General features: G+C 32.9%; 1 protein-coding gene across 3 annotated transcripts in view; it reads right to left on the reverse strand.

Moving 5' to 3' along the window:
* Positions 1-12746, reverse strand: part of Oatp30B (Organic anion transporting polypeptide 30B) — a 173191-nt gene extending 160445 nt beyond the window's left edge. For 2 of the 3 annotated variants that reach the window (XM_075295503.1, XM_075295500.1), the window contains exon 1: positions 12596-12746. The gene's annotated coding sequence lies outside the window, so the exon portion shown is untranslated. Of the gene's footprint in view, positions 1-12580 lie in introns of all 3 variants that reach the window. The other variant, XM_075295501.1, reaches the window with a different exon arrangement.
* Positions 12747-22791: the final 10045 nt, after the last annotated feature.

The following is a 22791-nucleotide window of genomic DNA, read 5'->3' on the forward strand; positions in this document are numbered from 1 at the left end:
ACAAATTTTAAAAATTTATAAAATCGTATAATTTCTTCTACATTGTTGGTATTACAGGAAAAGGTGTTAAGAACTAAAAAACCTCGTGGATGTGAGAAAGATGTGAGGGAAAATGCAATTATCAAGAAAACAATGTTTTTTTTTTTTTTTTTGAGTTTGTCGTTATGAAATTGTTTTTACAGCCTGGAAAAGAATAAACGTTTATCACAAAAAGTATATACTTTTCTTCCAAATACACCTCCTTACAGCGAAAAGCAAATGAGAAACGTTTGTTTATCTAAAATTTCGTTTGGGAGGAAAGAATTATTTTTTTGCGTGTATATATAAAAACAAGTATATACGGCCGTAAGTTCGGCCAGGCCGAATCTTATGTACCCTCCACCATGGATTGCGTAGGAACTTCTACTAAAGGCTGTCATCCACAATCGAATTACTTGGGTTGCGATAACACTTGCCGATGGCAAGGTATCGTAAAACTTTTTAACACTGTCTTCTAAATTGTAAGTTAGTCCATAAGGGGCCGATTAAATACGTATATAATTCAGTTTGACAAAATTTTCTATAGAAATAAAATTTTGACAAAATTCTCTATAGAAATAAAAACTTGACAAAATTTTCTATAGAAATACAATGTTGACAAAATTTTCTATGGAAGTAAAATGTTGACAAAATTTTCTATAGCAATAAAATTTTGACAAAATTTTCTATAGAAATAAAATGTTGACAAAATTTTCTATAGAAATAAAATGTTGACAAAATGTTCTATAGAAATAAAATGTTGACAAAATTGTCTATAGAACTAAAATGTTGACAAAATTTTCTACAGAAATAAATTTTTTACAAAATTTTCTATAGAAATAAAATTTTGACAAAATTTTCTATGGAAATAAAATGTTGACAAACATTGCTATAGAAATAAACTTTTTACAAAACTTTCTATAGAAATGAAATTTTGACAAAACTTTCTATAGTAATAAAATTTGACAATTTTTACATGGCTGTTAGAGGCCATATACTAACGAAATGTACCAAATTTCAACCGCATCGGATGACATTTGCTCCTCCAAGAGGCTCCGGAGGTCAAATCTGGGGATCGGTTTATATGGGAGCTATATATAATTATGGACCGATATGGGCCAATTTTTGCATGCTTGTTAGAGACCGTATACTAACATCAGGTACCCAATTTCAAATGGATCGGATGAATTTTGCCCCTCCAAGAGGCTCCGGAGGTCAAATCTGGGGATCGGTTTATATGGGAGCTATATATAATTATGGACCGATATGGACCAGTTTTTGCATGGTTGTTAGAGACCATATACTAATACCACGTACCAAATTTCAATCGGGTAGGATGAAGTTTGCTCCTCCAAGAGGCTCCGGAGGTCAAATCTGGGGATCGGTTTATATGGGAGCTATATATATTTATGGACCGATATGGACCAATTTTTGCATGGTTGTTAGAGACCGTATACTTAGACCACGTACCAAATTTCAACCGGATCGGATGAATTTTGCTGCTCCGGAAGGCTCCGCAAGCCAAATTTGGGGATCCGTTTATATTGGGGCTATATGTAAAAGTGGACCTATATGGCCCAATTTCAATACCATCCGACCTACATGAATAACAACTACTTGTGCCAAGTTTCAAGTCGATAGCTAGTTTCGTTCGGAAGTTAGCGTGATTTCCACAGACGGACGGACAGCCGGACAGACGGACGGACATGCTTAGATCGACTCAGAATTTCACCACGACCCAGAATATATATACTTTATGGGGTCTTAGAGCAATATTTCGATGTGTTACAAACGGAATGACAAAGTTAATACACGCAAAGAAAAAAAACGTTTGGAAAACGTGTACCGAAAACGTTTTTCTTTTGTTAGAGTTTTTTGAATTGCTTCGAAAATTTTAAACTTTTATCACCAAAAAAATTCGTTTGTTACAAAGTTTTTATTTTTTCAATAAAAAAAGTTATTTTTGAAACAACAACAGAGTCCATTTCGTTTATATCAAACACTGTTCTTTTCTGACTTTTGGTCTTTAATAAAACACATTTTACAGTTCAAAATTTAATATAAAGGGTGATTCTTTTGAGGTTAGGATTTTCATGCATTAGTATTTGACAGATCACGTGGGATTTCAGACATGGTGTCAAAGAGAAAGATGCTCAGTATGCTTTGACATTTCATCATGAATAGACTTACTAACGAGCAACGCTTGCAAATCATTGAATTTTATTACCAAAATCAGTGGCAGAAAATCCGCTTTTTTATCGACAAATTTTGTTCAGCGATGAGGCTCATTTCTGGTTGAATGGCTACGTAAATAAGCAAAATTGCCGCATTTGGAGTGAAGAGCAACCAGAAGCCGTTCAAGAACTGCCCATGCATCCCGAAAAATGCACTGTTTGGTGTGGTTTGTACGCTGGTGGAATCATTGGACCGTATTTTTTCAAAGATGCTGTTGGACGCAACGTTACGGTGAATGGCGATCGCTATCGTTCGATGCTAACAAACTTTTTGTTGCCAAAAATGGAAGAACTGAACTTGGTTGACATGTGGTTTCAACAAGATGGCGCTACATGCCACACAGCTCGCGATTCTATGGCCATCTTGAGGGAAAACTTCGGAGAACAATTCATCTCAAGAAATGGACCGGTAAGTTGGCCACCAAGATCATGCGATTTGACGCCTTTAGACTATTTTTTGTGGGGCTACGTCAAGTCTAAAGTCTACAGAAATAAGCCAGCAACTATTCCAGCTTTGGAAGACAACATTTCCGAAGAAATTCGGGCTATTCCGGCCGAAATGCTCGAAAAAGTTGCCCAAAATTGGACTTTCCGAATGGACCACCTAAGACGCAGCCGCGGTCAACATTTAAATGAAATTATCTTCAAAAAGTAAATGTCATGGACCAATCTAACGTTTCAAATAAAGAACCGATGAGATTTTGCAAATTTTATGCGTTTTTTTTTTAAAAAAAGTTATCAAGCTCTTAACAAATCACCCTTTAGTACAATGTAATGTTGAACATTTTTTTCGGAATCTTCCGAACATATGTAGAATGTATGTAAAAAAAAAAAACTTTGGTCGAAGCAGGGATCGAACCCACGACCCTTGGCATGAGAGTCAGACGTAGCAACCACTGCTCCACGGTGCCAAACTAAATGTTTGTTTCTGTTAAATAAACTTTGTTTATTCGGTTCGTGGGCGCCGCAAGCTATGCTATATAAATATAACTTATATGGATATTTATCTATTGATGACCATAACAGGTACATAGCTCAGTGGTTAGTGTGTTGGCTTACAAAGTGCATGGTCCGCGGTTCGATTCTCCGTCCAGGCGAAAGGTAAAAAAATTTTAAAAATTTATAAAATCGTATAATTTCTTCTACATTGTTTGTATTACAGAAAAAGGTGTTAAGAACTAAAAATCTTCGTGGAAGTGAGAAAGATGTGAGGGAAAATGCAATTAGCCAGAAATTTTTTTTTTTTTGAGTTAGTCTTTATGAAATTGTTTTTACATCCTGGAAAAGAATAAACGTTTATCACAAAAAGTATATACTTTTCTTCCAAATACACTTCCTTACAGCGAAAAGCAAATGAGAAACGAACTTTGTTTGTCTAAAATTTCGTTTGGGAGGAAAGAATTATTTTTTTGCGTGTATACCCCCATCCTATGGTGGAGGGTATAACAAACAAGTGAGTAATGTAGAATGTCGGGCGAGGCCGACTATATCATACCCTACGTTAATATACGTTAATAATTAATTAATATTGATTCCATTATTAAAAAAAAATCGTTCAATTAATGTGGGTAATAAATCCAAATTTGTGAAAATATGGCAATATATTTATGTAAGAGCTACATGTAAGTCTAAATACGATCGGCTAATACATGTACATTTGAAATTTGAGCAACATTGGTTAATAAGAGTATTATGGCCCAATTTGGGAAAATCGATCGATGAATATATAAAATCTGAACCGATTTTGATGATATTTTCCAGATTTGGTTGATACCACAGAAGATTACTTTGTGCTAAATTTGAGTAAGATCGGTTAATAAATAAGACTATTTTAGGAAAATCGGGCGATAAATATATATGGGAGCTATATTTAAATCGGAGCAGCTTTCCATGATTTTTTGCACACATAGTTAGTACTGTAGAAGATTCGAGTAAGCCAGATTTGAGTAAGATCGGTTGATAAATATGGTTTATGGGAGCTATAGGTAAATCTGGACAGATTTCGATAATTTTTCGCACATATAGTAAGTACTATAGAAAATTAGATTTGGCCAATTTTGATTTAGATCGATTGATAAATAAGGGAGTTATGGCCAAAAGTGGGAAAAAAGGGCGATACATATACAGTGATGTTCAAAACATTTGCAACCACATTCCCTGTTGAAAATAAACCGTATTTATAATGAAAATAAAAATATTAAAAACAAAATTTTAATGCAGTGCTGTTGCTTATTAAGTCAATTTTAAAGATTCGAAGAAATAACGGAACTAACTATAAAGATTTTTGATAATTTATATATTTTTTTAAAAAATGAGAGTTTTCGCCTTTTCAAAACATTTGCAACTAATATTAACGATAAATGTTAATAGTTGATACTATAGCCATACCGTTTGATTACTTGTGCGCAATTTTTTTTCCATTGGTTAGGATCAAATGGTCAATGATATCCTATGGTTATGGTTCAAATAGATTTCGTAAGCCTTTTGCAAAAATTTCGCGGCCAACAACTTGTCCAGAAAAATACCTCCAGACCCTAATATTGGCCCCACCATGATTGACGTAACTTTTCGTATTTCTTGGATTACGGCTTTCCTTGCAGTCTTCGTACTAAATTTCTATCATCCAATCAATGCAAGTTAAATTTTGCTCCTGAGGTCATTTAAGACATTTTTGTGAACATTGAAGGCGCGATAACCTAATAAGTGATTTTTGACATTTTTGTATAATGGCACTCCGATTTCCAATGCTCTATCTCTGATCGTTATGGTAGATATACCCAGTTGAATTTAATTTTTGACTTCTTTCGATGATATTTGATTGAATTGTTGCATAGTTCTTTTGATCTTCTTTTGGCGTAGTCTTAGGTTTTTTCTACCCCAGTGTACAGTTTTGGTGCATCCAATGTTTATAACTCGAGACGCAGTTGGTTTTTGCACATTGTACTCTTCCGAAATTCGTTTTTGTGATACCTCAACTTTAAAATCATCGATATTTTGCTTTTTATTATGTTGATTATGCTTATTGCCGGTAATTTTATCGAATTATTAAAAAAATAGGACATAAAGGCCTATGGCGATCAGTTTGTGACCAAATTTAGCAATGAACTTAACGATATTCCTACAATGCCATTTTTGTACGTTTAATCCATCTTCTTATAGGTCCTTATAACTATTACAGGTAAAAAATACAAAAAATAATGCCCTTAAAGAAGAAAATAATAAAGGTTTTGAACAGGTCGAATCATACGATTCTTTACCTTTCGTGAAATATAAATTTTTAATAACATCCCATTCATTTTCCCAATTAGAATTTGGAAATACCACTCAATAACGATTATTTTTAAGTGAAACAAAAAAGTTATTACTATGGGAGATATACCTAGATTAAGTTCATGGTAGGGCTAGTTGCAAATGTTTTGAACAGCACTGTATATGGAAACTATATCTACATCCGAAACGGTTTTGATGAAATTTTGCACCAAGGGCTAGATCGACTAAGGAGGTGATTCTGAGTCAATCGATATATATTTTATGAGGTCTAAAATCAATATTTCTGGTAGGCACATTTTTTGGCAGATCAAAGTTATTATACCCTGACCACTATGTGGTTTAGGGTATAATTATAAATATAATTGTAGGATTTGACTGCTAGGGTCTTAAGCTTTTATCCAGCATAAACTTTTCATGTTTACATTGCTTAGTAATTAATGTGAACTATTTGCAAACTGTGACTCGACGAACATACGTAAACTAAGTACTTTTTGTAATAGTGTGATTTAATAACAATTAACCTAATAAATAAATATAAAATTAAAATATTTAAATTAACATAAAAAAATTATAAATTTAAAATTAAAAAAAAACAAGAACTTTGTATCCCCAGTCTTCAACAATAAAGAAATAAATAAATGTGTGTAAGTATGGTCCATTATTGATGACTAACGAAAGAAATGATTTTTTATCAAGGAAATATCTCTTTCAAATGAAGTAAATGTCTTCGAGAAAATCCGCGGATTTCTTGAAAAATGATTGATGAGGATTGACCTTGAAAAATGAAGCGGCTTCGGAGCAGAGGTGGAGAACCCGTATTTCCCAGCCTACACAGATAAAAATAAGTTTGAGAACCAATAACTTTTGTTGGAAAACCAATAACAAAATTTGTTAATTTTCCTGCAACAAACTAATTTGTACTTTTTATAACCATTATTACAAAAAAGTTGTTAGCAATCGTTACCATCAGAAGGCAACAAATAATTTGTGTTCTCAATAACATAATTTGTAAGTAATTTGTTGAGCATCCAACAGTACAAAATATTTGTTGTTGAACGTTACGTTTAATCCTCAACAAATATTTTTGAATTTGAACGAAAAAAATTGTGTGTGGTTTGTTGGAGTCTATCAATGACCTGTAACAAATTTATTGGTGTATTGACAAAAAATTGGTGTATTGAAAAAAAAAAAAAACATAGAAGGAATATGATCAAAATGCTATTTTTGGACGGGGAACATGTAACATTTTTGTGTCGAAAATCCTATACTCAGTTTTGTAAATGTATGACGATTTTAAATTTGAGTATTCCAGGGTCTAGCAAGCATTTTGACAACTTTTTGCCCAGTGATATATATTCTAGTTAATTAGAATTGTAATAACTCCAATCCCGATATTAATATGGTTTTATTAATTATCTAATACAACAAACATATAAGAAACTACCAAATTGAGAAATATAAATTTTTCACAGACATTTATAGACGCTTTTCAGTATTCTCTAATGAATGAGCTCTTTGCTTGCTATCATACACGTGTATGTGCTCACGCACAGAAAAAACATGTTTGGACATGGTTGCCGCATCCATTTAATGCTTATTTAGAGTATTTAATTGTCGCGAAAACCATGTATTTTGTCTTTGTAAAAATAATTTTCGAGCGGAGAAAAATATATGTTGGCAATAAGCATTTAAATGGTTCTCAAATGCCGCAAACATGTTCTATTATTTAAATGATAGAATTTGAGACCATTATATGGTCAGGAAAATCATGTACCTGACCATTCAATTTTTTTTACTTTTTTGCAAAGAAAAAAGTATTTTTATAGTTTACGTATAGATATGTCTACAAGCATTACATGGCCATAAAGACCATGTACATTGTTTTCGTGACCATTTAATTTTTTAATTTTTTTGCAGCGACAAGAATTTTATAAAAACATTGAGCAGGTACACACGATTTTCATTTTGCGCGTCAGTCGTGTGTTGATTGTTTCTTGGAATGGACGGAGAATACGGATTTACTGTGTTTTGTGTTAATTTATTTATTCAGAAGTGACACTTGGTTTTATGTGAAGACAAAAAAGGAAAGTGTAATTGAAAAAATGTACCTGGTTTTTGTTCTGCATTTTGACATATGGTATAATTTATTTTTATTTGCAGTTATATGATGTCTGTGTTTGTACATTTGATGGGCACGAAGTAAATATGGAATGATTTCTTATTGTTGAAATTGAACCAAACTAGAGTGTGTAAAAATATGTGAAGTTTGCTTGCACAACATTATAAATACAAATAAACAATGAATTAGTTTATAAATAAATAAAAACAAATAAATAAAGTTGATTTTGTGTTTTCTTTTCTCAAGTGGCGTCCTTTTTTCGACGACGAAAAAAGTTTTTTCATAAAAATCAAAACATTTTAGGTTGTGACCATGTTCTTTTAACTAGAAGAAAAACATTTTTGACGAATAACATAACATTTTAGATCGTGACCATTGTCTTTTAATGGAAACAAAATTCTTTTTATCAATATAATAACATTTTAGATGAGGACAATTGTATTTTTCTTAGAACCATGTTCACAGAGCCAACATGGTTGCAGGTTAAAATGTTACATGGTCGCCGCAAAAATAGCTGCTATCATATTATTTTGCTCTTCGAATATGATTGTGGCAATCATGTTTCTTCTCTGCGTGCTCATACTCATTTTGTTCTAACGGTATTCTTCGCATACTTCTTTTAGCTTTCGTACATATTCTCAGCGATGTGCGTAACCAGTCTTGTATTTTTGTTTTTGTTTTCATGTCGATAGAGTCAACTATTTTCGCAACAAAACAATTTGTTGAAAATTCAGAATATTTCTATTATTTCCTCTGTCAAGCATCTACAACACACATTTCAACAACAAATGCCTCATATTCAATAGACAAATTTGTTGAGCATCAGCAGATTTTACATACAAATAAAGTTGTTAATATTTATTTGCAGTTATTTTTTTGTGTGTATGAAACAACATCAAAAACGAAGTGTGTGTTTTCGAAAAACTAGAGTCAACATGGTGATCAAAATCGAGTTTCCTACTCAAGACCAAGACATCTCATTTCAGTAACGAAGGAGATTCTATAACCATTGACTTTTGTATTCAACTCTTCTTCATCATTTGTATGATAAAAGAACATAGCTCTGGATTTAGAGTTATTTATAGCAAAATCATTATCACAAACCCACCGAATAACATGCTCCAAAACATGATTAGTATTTATCTCAAGTTGTAAAGTGGATATCATCCGCATAAAGAAACGGAAAACATTCATTCAATTGGAAACGAAACAAAAATATCATTCACATATAATATAAATAGCAAAGGTCCAAGAACAGATACTTGTGGGACACCACTAGAAATATGTCTAATTTCTGAATTAACACCACGCACAGAGACAAATTGTGATCGCCCAGATAAATACCTTGAGATAAGTCTGCAGGCAGTATCAGAGAAATGAAACTGAGTTCGAAGTATTTGAATTAATTTCGAATGGTTCACCCTGTCTAATGCCCTTGATCATCCTCTCTCTTTAAGTAGTTCTTCTTGGGTCACCAGAACGTAAATTTTTTAAATCTAAAATCGACCGTAAATTTTTTCAGCCATTCGTTACACAGAAAAAAATTCCATGGTTGAACTAACGCTAAATTTAATTATTTTCTGCGAAGTTTTCCACACCCCAATGAAATTTTCATTTTTTAAGTATACCTCAAACATTTTATTAACTAAACATGGGTGTAAAGTTCAATTAACGTGCACATAAGTTTAATAAGAACTCAAGCAAATGAACATTTTCGTACGGTTTCCAAAAATAGTAATAATGAAATACTGTATGGTTAAAATGGTCATGATTTGGCGTCAATGATTTTCTTCTTTACTTTTTGTTCAATTTTTCTTCTGCAGTTCACGAGATATCGTGTCAAGTTGAGCTTAGTCCAGAATTTTTTTCTTTCATGTTATGATAGCAATTTTCAAGTCAAATCACTTAATTATAAGGACAACACGACTTCATTGAAAAGTTTTTCGATTTTGCACATGGAAAAAAATTTTATATTAGAGACATGCGTCTTCTAAGCTAAGCAAAATTTGTATTCATATTTTAAGAACATGAAATCTTTGGTCTTACGACAATATTTTTTCAGTGTACTCTTTTTAGAGTTGTGACAGTGAAATGAAAACATTGGGGAAACAGTGAAAAATTAAACAGTAAGATCTATAAAAACAAAGTTTGGTTCCTCTTTATTAATGAGTAGTCCAAGAGGAGTTGACGGATAATTTCGAAAATAAAAGCGGACACTGAGTTCGGGTTTTGCCACTAAAATTATTTCTCATTTTAGCGGCAAAACTCGAATCGGTAAAACCAGAATAACTTTATAATTTTTTCGGCAAATTGTATTATAACTTGGTGGGAAATGATCCAAAGCAACAATTGAATAAGTTTATTTTCTTTAAAATAAATTATTAATGAAAGCAAGCAATTGTTCAAACCTAAATAAATTTGTGTTGGTTGTAAAATTGTTGTTTAGAATTTAAATATAACGTGCTTCTGAATGGTTATCGTTAACTTTAGGATTCGATGGAAAAATATTTATATATATATACTCGACTTCAAGTTCTACTCTTGTAAGAGTTTTTGAATTTCTTCGAATATTTCAAACTTGTATACAAAAACCTTTTTTTGTTACAAAATTTTTATTTTTGCAATAAAAAAATAATATATGATTTGAACTCAGTCCATTTCATTTATATCAAGCACTGTTCTTTTCTGACTTTAAGTATTTTATAAGACACACTTTACAGTTTCGTAGTAAAAATTTAATATAGTAGTATGTAATGTTGAACACCTTTTCGCTATATTCCGAACGTATCTGGAATATATGTAAAAAAAAATTTTAAAAAATTAGTGTCGGTCGAAGCAGGGATCGAACTCAGGACACTTGGCATGCAAGGGGGACGTACCAACAACTGCTCCAAGTCGCCAACAAATGTGTGTTTAACAATGTTATGTTTTCATCGGCTCGTGGGCGCCGCAAGCTATGCTATATAAATATAACTTATAACGATAATTATCTCTTGATGACCATAACAGCTACGTAGCCCAGTTGATAGTGTACAAACTGTGTGGTCCGCTGTTCGAATCCCCGTCCGGGAAAAGGTAAAATTTAAAAAAATTATAAAATTGAATAATTTCTTCTACAATGTTTGTATTACAGAAAAAGGTGCTAAGAACTAAAAAAACTCGTGGAAGTGAGAAAAATGTGAGGGAATATACATTAGACAGAAAAAAATTTTGGAGCACAATCTTCTTTGGGAGAAAATTCTTTTAAGCATATAATATTTTTGGGTTCAAAATGTTTCCAAACATATTATATGTTCACATAATAACATATAGTTTTTTGGAAGACAACATTATTGAATTAGGATGGAAAAATACATAATGTTTGGAACTTGGACTACCCAAACATATTATGTTGTTTAGACCAATATGCTTTCAAATATATTATATATTGGAAGAAATCAAATATATAAATGTTTGGGCAATACCCAAAAATGTATATGCTTGAAGCAAAATGTGTTTGGGAGTATATGTTACAGAAGCGATTTTTTTTTTTGTGGGTGTAGAACAGTTGAAAAAAATCATAAATTTGTTTTATTTTGTACTGAAGTGTGTGGAATAACAAAATCAACCGTTGCATCGAGTATGTGCCTGTTACCACCACGTGTTAAATGCATATATTCCATTATGTTGACATAGGGTATTGCTATCCATATTGGCAATTGAAATTTAAACTCTCTGGGTTTTCACACCACAGCCATCTGGCAAGTCTAAACTCGCCACGATGAGATGGAAAGAAGTAAATAAAACCACAAGCATCGACACAGATGAGCACTGTTTGTCAATTTCAACTACATTGGCAGAGACGTAGCTCTGCAAGAATAGGTGCAACGTTGCCATGGAGACAAGCATGTCCAAAACTGGGGAGCCGATTCCAAACTGGGTTGGATAATAATAGCACTAATATTAAATAACAACTATGGCAAAATTGTGTTTACTTTGCCATTGTATGGGTGTTCGTATTTGAGTTATGCTGGGGCTTACACACGTGCATATGGATATACATACATACAAATTTTTTGTATCTTTTCAAAAGACCGATCAATGGTGTCCGTCTGTTTTATTCTTTCAATCTTTCTTTTGTAAAAAGCTGCGGTGAATGTTTGTTTGGTAATCATTCATCATCCATCTCCACCATTAGCGGTGGTGACACATCCGAAGAAGGAGAAAGATAGAAGAGCAGACAACAACAACAACAAGAAAGAGTTACGTTATTGGTGATGTTGGCATTGTTGTTCATGGTATTCTCTCTGCATGGTTTATGGCAACGACAGGTGGGGGCCAAAAACACGAGTGCAAATCTTTGTATCCATGATTCAAACTAAGTTGTTAGAGCGTCGTTGAGCTATACAAGTACATAAGTATAAATAACCTTATTACTTTTTCAATCATTTATTTATATATATTTATATATTTTTTTTGCATTGAGAATGAGCAAAAAACATAATTGCCTAAATCCGCATTCCCTTCACGCGACGCAGGGGGTGATGAGATTTTTTCTTTGTTTTCACAGACACATACTCTGGCACACATCACACGCACATGAAAACAGGTGACTGACCTCTCTGCTGACAAGACATCAGAGATGACCCTCTAGTTAGCCGTTTTATTTATTTATGTTTCGATTATAGGCCAAACTCATAAATTCCATATCATTTTTGCACTTTATTACAAGTGCCCATTTAATATTTGTGAGGTAAATTTAACACATCTTTGTACATAGAATGCACACCAAACACACACGCACACATCGTCAGATAATTTCGTAGATTTCTTTGTTGACAATTAAGATACTGTAGTATGGCGATTCACCATGGTGCGGCATCGATGGAGATGATTTTATTTTTATTTTACATGCATCCCCCGTGTTGCTGATGTAAATTACAGATATTTTATGGTGTACCTTTGAGATACATACACAGAGAAACAGATGATATTCGACTATTTGTTATTGTAGTTCTTTTCTTTTATACAATGCAAATGAAAACAATAGTATATACTGTTGTTATTGTTATACTGGTGGTGTATCTCGACAATACTCCGAACCACCATATACGCGTCCTCCTTATTCTGCGGCCCGAGCTGAACTGACTACGTATTTCTAGCGGCGCTGATATGTGCTTGGCGCCGGCAGTTTCGTCGCTCAGAGCGAGATATTGAGAGCGAATCGCTCTCAATATATCTCTCATACTCTCGCAATCTCCCTCATATAACTTCTAGTGCTGCCAGATTGCTATTGGTTTTTCGAAACAGGGTATTTTGGTTTTTCAAGATGGGGATGATAAAACTAACATGCAGTGTTAAAGAATTGCAATTTTCAATAAATTTATCTCGAATATACAATATTATATTATAGGAGATAAGGGATTAAAGTTGATAAATCGAAAAGTCGAGTTTAGAAAAAGTCGAACATAAACTTCCTAATGCACATTGGCCGGTTGGTATTATCGCGCTAAAATAGCCACTTTATCATGGTTACTTTTCATTAATAACCCAGCTTAAAAACCTTGAACTGTTTTCAGTTATTGCTTTAAGATGCGTATTAAGTTCGAGTTTAGCCGCTAAAATTGCTTTGGGCTATTCCCCATCAAGTTATAACAAAATTTGCAACAAATATGTATAATTTTACTGATTTAGTTTTCACTTTAGCGGTTAAATTCGAATTGAGTACTCACCTTTAGGTCATTCCCAACCAAGTTATAATAAAATTTGCCAAAAAAAAATATGATTTTATTCTGTTTTTGCGGATTTTTGTTCGATTTTAAGGTGGATACGAGTTTGGTTTTCGAATTGAAAATCACTATATCTCGCAATTTCTTTTACTGAAATAATAAAATCTCGAGGAATAAGAAACAGCGCACCAATTGTGGTTAATTTATCTGCTTTATATTGAACTGTTTTAATAAAGTAACCGGGAAAATTTCAACTCAAAATGCGAACATAGTACTTACCTTTAACTCGAAATAAATACCCATCTTAAGGTAAGTACTATGTTCAGTTTTCAATCTGAAAACCAGCTTGTTTTCACGGTTACTTTTATGAATCAAGGCATGATAAAAATATAATCGTCTTCGAACACGCAAAGAAAAAAAACGTTTTGAAAACGGGTACCGAAAACATTTTTCTTTTATTAGAGTTTTTTTGAATTTCTTCGAAAATTTTAAACTTTTATCACCAAAAAATTCGTTTGTTACAAAATTTTTATTTTTGCAATAAAAAAATATTTATCCATTTCGTTTATATCAACCACTGTTATTTTCTGACTAAGTCTTTAATAAGACACACTTTACAGTTTCATAGTAAAAATTGAATATATATATATATATATATATATATATATATATATATATATATATATATATATATATATATATATATATATATATATATATATATATATATATATATATATATATATATATATATATATATATATATATATATATATATAAAATAAACAAGTATATACGACCGTAAGTTCGGCCAGGCCGAATCTTGTGTACCCTCCACCATGCATTGAGTAGAAACTTCTACCAGAATTGTAATATGAGGGTCGCTTATGTGGGGGCTATATACAATTATGAACTTGATATGGACCAATTTTTGTGTGATTGGGCATCGATTTATCTGAGGGCTATATATAACTATAGACCGATATGGACCTAGTTAAGCATGGTTGTTAACGGTCATATAGTTACTAGCACAATGTACCAAATTTCAACTGACTCGGATGAAATTTGCTCCTCCACGAGGCTCCAAAACCAAATCTCGGGATCGGTTTATATGGGGGCTATATATGATTATGGACTGATATGGACCACTTTTGGCATGGCTGTTAAATATCACATACTACCACCACGTACCAAATTTCAACCAGATCGGATGAATTTTGCTTCTCCATAAGGCAACGGAGGTCAAATCTGGGAATCGGTTTATATGGGAGCTATATATAATTATGGACTGATATGAACCAATTCCTGCATGGTTGTTGGATACAGTATACTAACATCAAATACCAAATTTCAGCCGAATCGGATGAATTTTGCTCTTCCAAGGGGCTGCGGAGGTCAAATCTGGGGATCGGTTTATATGGGGCCTATATATAATTATGGACCGATTTCGACCAATTTTTGCATGGGTGTTTGGGGCCATATATTAACACCACGTACCAAATTTGAACTGAATCAGATGAATTTTAATCTTCCAAGAAGCTCCGGAGGTCAAATCTGGCGATCGATTTATATGGCGGCTATATATGATTATGGACTGATATGGACCACTTTTGTCATGGTTGTTAAATATCACATACTACCACCACGTACCAAATTTCAACCAGATCGGATGAATTTTGCTTCTCCATAAGGCAACGGAGGTCAAATCTGGGAATCGGTTTATATGGGAGCTCTATATAATTATGGACTGATATGAACCAATTCCTGCATGGTTGTTGGATACAATATACTAACATCAAATACCAAATTTCAGCCGAATCGGATGAATTTTGCTCTTCCAAGGGGCTGCGGAGGTCAAATCTGGCGATCGATTTATATGGCGGCTATATATAATTATGGACCGATGTTGACCAATTTTTGCATGGTCCTTAGAGACCATATAAAGGGTGATACCGTCAAAATTTGGTCAAGGGAAAACGCGTGTAAATCGGTGAAATCGTTTATTTAAAAAATCAAATTAAATTTCTTTTTCAAGTTCAATTAGTATAAAATTCAGGAAAAACATTTAGTTAGGCTTTCGCTTTTCCAAATCCGAATTGCCTGCCATCAGATTTTGTACAGCCACCTTGTCCACCTTCTTCGCCGCAGAAAGCCAGTTTGCCTTTCACTTAAATTTCCCGGAAGCTATGAAAATGCTGCTTTTCAAGCCACAGGTACAGATGGCATGTCAAACCAGATATTTCTTTGCGAACTTTGACAGTTTTATGTGCTTGAAAATATCTGCTACCTTTCCCCTTCCTTTTGCCGTATAAAACTCCTGTCCCGGAAGCTGCTTGTAGTCGGCTTTGACGTAGGTTTCGTCGTCCATTACCACGCAGTCAAACTTCGTCAGCATCGTCGTGTACAGCCTCCGGGATCGCGCTTTGGCCGTCGTATTTTGTTTATCATCGCGATTTGGAGTCACTACCTTCTTGTAAGTCGATAGTCCGGCTCATTTTTTGGCTCGATGCACGGTTGTATACGATACACCCAGCTTATTTGCGGCATCTCGGAGAGAGAGGTTAGGTTTCGCTTGAAACTACCGGCAACTCTCTTTGTCGTCTCAGCGGATAGTCCGGCTCGTTTTTTGGCTCGATGCACGGTTGTATACGATACACCCAGCTTAGTTGCGGCATCTCGGAGAGAGAGGTTAGGGTTTCGCTTGAAACTACCGGCAACTCTCTTTGTCGTCTCAGCGGATACACCGAAAGAATTCTCTTCGTTAATTTTACGAAGAATTCTTCATTAACTATTCTTCCTGAATTCTTCATTAAAATAACGAAATTTTCATTCATTTTCGTAAATTTTACGAAGAACATTTTACGAACATACGAAACTTCTACGAAACATTCTACATTAACTTTTCTTCGTAAAAAGTTCGTACTTTTAACGAAACTTTCTTCACATTTCATGAATTTTGTGAAGAAGTTTTTACGAATATTTTACGAAATATTCTGCGTTAAAATTTCTTCATAAAAAGTACGAAACATTTTCTTTGAAATAACGAAGAATTTTCATTGAAGTTGTAAAATTTTCGTTCGCGGCATTAAATTGTCTTTTATAGTGTGCTTGAGTGTATTCCTTTATTCTATTTTTTATGCAAGTCTATGCTACTTCTCATTTGGGTGATAGCGTGCTATGAATAAAAGTGAAGCAATAAAACTAAAAATTATTCAAAAACTTAAGATGTAAAGTAGTGATGTCATTTTTCACACTTGCAACTACAACCAAATGCACTTTCGACTATAAATTTTTTTTCTAAAAGTTCGAACATTTTTCAGAAAAAAGGACGAAAGTTTTTCATAAAAAGTACGAACATTTTTCATAAAAACTACGAAAATTTTTCATAAAAAGTACGAAACATTTTCATAAAAAGAACGAAATTGTTTCATAAAAAGTACGAAGATTTTTCATAAAAAGTACGAATTTTTTTCTTACAAACTACGAAAATTTTGGAAGAACTTTTCTTCTTAAAAAGTACGAAATATTTCGTACTTTTAATGAAAAGTTTCTTTGGTTGTAAAACAATGACAAATTTCGTACTTTTAACGAAATTTTTCGTTCTTTTTACGAAGAAATTGAAAGAAATACGTCAAGTTTATATTGACCAAATTTTGACCGTATCACCCTTTACTTACACCATGTACCAAATTTCAGCCGGATCGGACGATAGCTTGTTTCGTTCGGAAGTTAGAGTGATTTCAACAGACGGACGGACATGCTCAGATCGACTCAGAATTTCACCACGACCCAGAATATATATACTTTATGGGGTCTTAGAGCAATATTTCGATGTGTTACAAACGGAAGGACAAAGTTAATATACCCCCCCCCCTCATATGGTGGAGGGTATAGAGAAACTTTTTGGTGTTCGGTCGAAGCAAGGCGGACGTACCAACCACTGCTCTACGGTGCCCAAATAAATGTATGTTTCTCTTAAATAAAATTTGTTTAAACAGCTCGTGGGCGCCGCAAGCTATGATATATAAATGTAACCCTACGGGAAATGGATCATCCACAGGACCGGTACAGGACTAGTCCCTGGTGTGTATGGACCCAGTCCCAGTTCTGGTCAAAACGTATGGAAGGGACCGGTCACTTTAACATGGGTTTGTCATTGACGGGTAAATTTACAATTTAGGACACGTCTTGGACTCATTCCAAAGGGCACGTCCTGAGACAATTTAGTAGGAGCACTCCATAGGCAGGTACTCATGAACCAGTCTCGGACAAACTATTGAGAATCTGTTTCCTTTTTGGAACGAATCGTATCAATAGTGAAAACCTTTCGAACTATCTTGAATAATAGATTATTCTGATAATCGTATTTCACTAAATGTGTATATTCAATAAGAATGTAATTTCAAGCGAGTATGGAAATCAATAAATTATGACTATTTAAAAATTGCGACAAACTGGAGTACCGGTACCAGTCCTGTGATATGTCCGTCAGTAGTTATTTGCACCAATTTCCCGTAGGGAACTTGTAACGATAATTTGCTAGTGATGACTATAACAGCTACGTAGCCGAGTGGATAGTGTGTTGGATTACAATGGTCCTCGGTTTTTTTTGAGTTAGTCTTTATGAAATTGTCCTGGACAAGAATAAACTTTTATCACAAAAAGTACACACTTTTCTTCCAAATAAACTTCCTTACAGCGAAATGCATATGAGAATCGATCTTTGTTTGTCTAAAATTTTGTTTGGGAAGAAAGAATTATATTTTTGCGTGTATATATTTTTGCACTTTTAATTTAGTGCTTTGGTGGAAAAACTGAAAATTTCCTTTATTGGAAAAATCGAAATGACGATTTTTGAACTTGTCAAAAACAGCTAGTGTAGCCAGGTTGAAGTTATATAAAGTGACGCTTCTTTGATTGCTAATAGCTATTTATTGTGCTTAATTTGTCCAATAAGGTGGGTACTAAGTTCGAGTTTAGCCGCTAAAATCGCTAGAGCGAAAACTAAATCAGTAAGAAACAGGCATAAAATTATACATATTTGTTGCAAATTTTGATGGGGAAAAGCCCAAAGAAAATTTTTACAAAGTTTGTATTCCTTAAAATAGTTTATTACAGAAAAGTAATCGTGTAAAAATGACGACTTTAGCGGCTAAACTCGAACTTAATACTCACCTATAAGATGAAATTAAAGCAATAAAGGTTCACAAATAGATTTCGTAAAGCCCGTTCCACTGTAACCAACATTCAGGATTTAACAACTCTACACCCTCACAAAAAATCGCTTCTGTAACATATACTCCCAAACATATTTTGTCAAGCATATACATTTTTGGGTATTGCCCAAACATTTATATGTTTGATCTCTTCCAATATATAATATGTTTGAAAGCATATTGGTCTAAACAATATATGTTTGGGTAGTCTAAGTTCCAAACATTTTGTATTTTTGCATCCAAATTCAATAATGGTGTCTTCCAAAAAACAATATGTTATTATGTGACCATATAATATGTTTGGAAGCATTTTGCACCCAAAAATATTATATGCTTAAAAAAAATTCTCCAAAACAATATTGTGCTCAAAATTTTATTTATTTATTTATATATTTACAATCATAATGAATTATGAAAATAAACAGGTAATATAGGTGCTAACAACATAGGTTTTCGACCTGAATGCTCAAAATTTTGTTCCTGCCCAATTGTATATTCCCCGACATCTTTCTCACTTCCACGAGATTTTTTAGTTCTTAGCACCTTTTTCTGTAATACAAACATTGTAGAAGAAATTATTCAATTTTATGATTTTTTTATTTTAATTTTACCTTTTGCCGGACGGGGATTCGAACAGCGGACCACACAGTTTGTAAGGATCAAAGAAGTAGCTGATCAATTGCCCAAGGGAAAATAAAATGTTAATTTTGTAATAACAAGCAACAACCACCAACTTAATTCAATATCGCTCTTGTTAAATAGCGCTCCAAGCTACTAAACACATATATGTTTATAGGCTATTTCTAAATTAATATATGTTTGCATCCAAGCATATTATATTTACAAACATTTTATGTCCCAAACATAATATGTTCTACCATATTAACATATATGTCCCAAACATGTTATGCTAGTTTATGAACATTATATGCTTACACTCAAAAATATTGTGTTTACAAATTTGTGTTCCAAACATATACTGTTTATAGCCAAACATATGAAAAACAGTCTTTTTTATCCGTGTAGTTAATGATGGCTTCAGACAGAGAACATATACTGACGCTATATACACCGATTTTAGCAAAGCGTTTAATAAAGCTAATCAAAGTTCCTCATGTTGAAACTTGATAAATTTGGCTTCTGCCCTTCGTTATTAAGCTGGATTAGATCTTACTTAACTGGACGTATACAACATGTTAAATTTGGCAACACGCTATACAATGACTATTTTCTCATTCTCCGGTTAATACTTAGCCAGAGGATAGTCCACCGGTTAGTAAATTTTTTGTGTTTTATCGACACGATAAATAATAACACAACATTGATAAATCGGCCCTAAGAAAATTTAAGTTAAGTCAGGGGTTTCGCAGGGTAGCCATTTGGCCCGATTCTTCGTACATGTATTTAGAGCAGGTTAGAACAAATAAATTACGCAAATTAATTCATATTTTTCAGATGACATTCCCGGTGAATGTGTTCGGTTGCAAACATTCTTGTATTTTTTTATAAAATCAAATCCGGTACACAAGAACATCACAACTTATTTTGAAATGAGTAATTAAAGTTTGGTTTTCGTGAATAATTTTATTACTTCAACGTAGCCATTAAAAGACATATCCATATCAATTTTGGAGATGCGTCTACCAAACGGAACCAAATCATTGTAGTATTATACAGTAATCACTCGATTTACGTCGTGATTGGTTCCGGAATTTGACGACGTAAACCGAATTAAATTCATCATACTTACTCCTAAGTCCATTTAATTATGTTTGTACACTGTTAGAAAAATATGTTTTTCATATGTTCCGATATAAACAAAATGTGTTTCGGGCACGATTTTAAACCACAATATATTTAAGTGCGAACATGTAATTTTCCTAAACTAACACTAAATGTTTGGGACATCTATGTTAATATGTTAGAATATATTATGTTTGGGGCATGAATGTTTCATAAAAATCATATGTGTGAATACAAACATATATAAATTTACAAATTTCAACTAAACATACATATGTTGTGATATTTTATTCAAAGCGACAGGAGAGTATAGAGAGAAATAGAGATGGAAACCGGGAGAGTTGACGAAAGATATCAATATAACACAGCAAAAGAGTCAAAAGAGAACAACCGCTTGTATGTTGTTTCGGAAAACTGTTGTATGATAAGGCCAAAAATTTGATATGTTTAAGTCTAAATATTATTTAATTTGAATAAAGAGAATATACATTCTGAACCAAGAGAATAGACATTTGAAAAACAAACAGCTTATGTTTTCGCCTTGAGAGCAGCATTTTATGTATGTGTGGACATGTGTTTTGTTTATCATTTTGGCATTATTTTTTTCTTGGTTCTTTAAAAGAAATCAGGGGTCTTCATAAAAATAACGAAAGGGCACTATACTCTTTTTAGAGTTGGGACGGTAAAATGAAATAAGGAGGAAATAGTGAAAAATTACACAGTAAAATGTAAAAAAACAAAGTTTAGTTTCTCTTTATTAAAAAGTAGTCCACGAGGAGTTGACGGACACCATCAAATATAAAAGCGGGCATTAAGTTCGACTTTTACAGCTAAAACAATTTAAAAAGTTTATTTTCTTTAAAATGAATTATTAAAGAAAAATAAAAGGAATTTTAGAGCGATGGTGTTAAATGCTAGTAAAAAACTGTTCACTCCTAAATAAATTTATGTTTATATTATAAAATTATGTATGTATGTTTATACTCGACTCCATGGTCTTCTTTTGTTAGTTTTTGAATTCCTTCCAAATTTTAAAGTTTTGTACAAAAACAGTTTTTTATTACAAGATTGTTATTTTTGAAATAAAAAATAATATTTTATCCAAAAATCATTCAATTTCGTTTATATCAAGCACTGTTACTGACTATAAATCTTTAATAACGCACATTTCGATGTTTCATTTAAAAAATTAATATAGTATAAATATAAATGTGTAAATTAAAAAAAAAAAAAAAAAACAAAAAAAAAATGTTCGGTCGGAGCAGGGATTGAACCCACGACCCTTTGCATGCAAGGCAGACTTGCTAACCACTGCTCCACGTGGCAAACAAATGTATGTTTCTGTTAAATAATGTTATGTTTGCATGGGCTCGTGGGCGCTGCAAACTATGCTATATAAATGTAACTTAAAACGATAATTATCTACTGGTGACTATAACAGCTACGTAGCCCAGTGGATAGTGTGTTGGCTTACAAACTGTATGGTCCTCGGTTCGATTCTCCGTGCAGGCGAAAGGTAAAATTTAAAAAAATTATAAAAGTGAATAATTTCTTCAACATTATTTGTATTACAGAGAAAGGTGCCAATAACTAAAAAATTCCGTGGAAGTGAAAATTACGAGTATGTTAGGGAATGAGCACAATCGTGTTTGGGAAAAATTCTTCCAAGCATATAATATTTTTGGTTCAAAATGCTTCCAAACATATAATATGTTCACATAAAACAAACATATTAATGTTTCGGCAGTATGCAATAATATATGTGCTTCCTGCAAAATATGTTTGGAACATATGTTAAAGAAGCGATTTTTTTTGAGGGTGTATGTGCGTGTACATAAAAAAAACTAGAAAATAAAGGTAATTCAGTCTTTTATTCATAAAAAAATAAATATATGTACATAAAGCAAACATATAAACAAAAAAATAACAATTATTAAAAAAATATAAGAGTTTAAAAATTAAGTTCATAAAGAAATGAAAACCCGTTACGTTGTATACATATTAAAACAAGTAAGGAAAGTCTAAAGTCGGGCGGGGCCGACTATATTATACCTTGCACCACTTTGTAGATCTAAATTTTCGATACCATATCATATCCGTCAAATGTGTTGGGGGCTATATATAAAGGTTTGTCCCAAATACACACATTTAAATATCACTCGATCTGGACAGAATTTGATAGACTTTTACAAAATCTATAGACTCAAAATTTAAGTTGGCTAATGCACTAGGGTGGAACACAATTTTAGTAAAAAATAAATATGGGAAACATTTAAATCTGAAGCAATTTTAAGGAAACTTCGCAAAAGTTTATTTATGATTTATCGCTCGATATATATGTATTAGAAGTTTCGACTAAGCAGTGGCGATTTAACAAGGAAAATGTTGGTATTTTGACCATTTTTGTCGAATATGGGAGCTATATCTAAATCTGAACCGATGTCAACCAAATTTGGCACGCATAGCTACAATGCTAATTCTAC

This window comes from Haematobia irritans, chromosome 2, assembly GCF_050003625.1.
Source record: "Haematobia irritans isolate KBUSLIRL chromosome 2, ASM5000362v1, whole genome shotgun sequence".
Taxonomy (NCBI): domain Eukaryota; kingdom Metazoa; phylum Arthropoda; class Insecta; order Diptera; family Muscidae; genus Haematobia; species Haematobia irritans.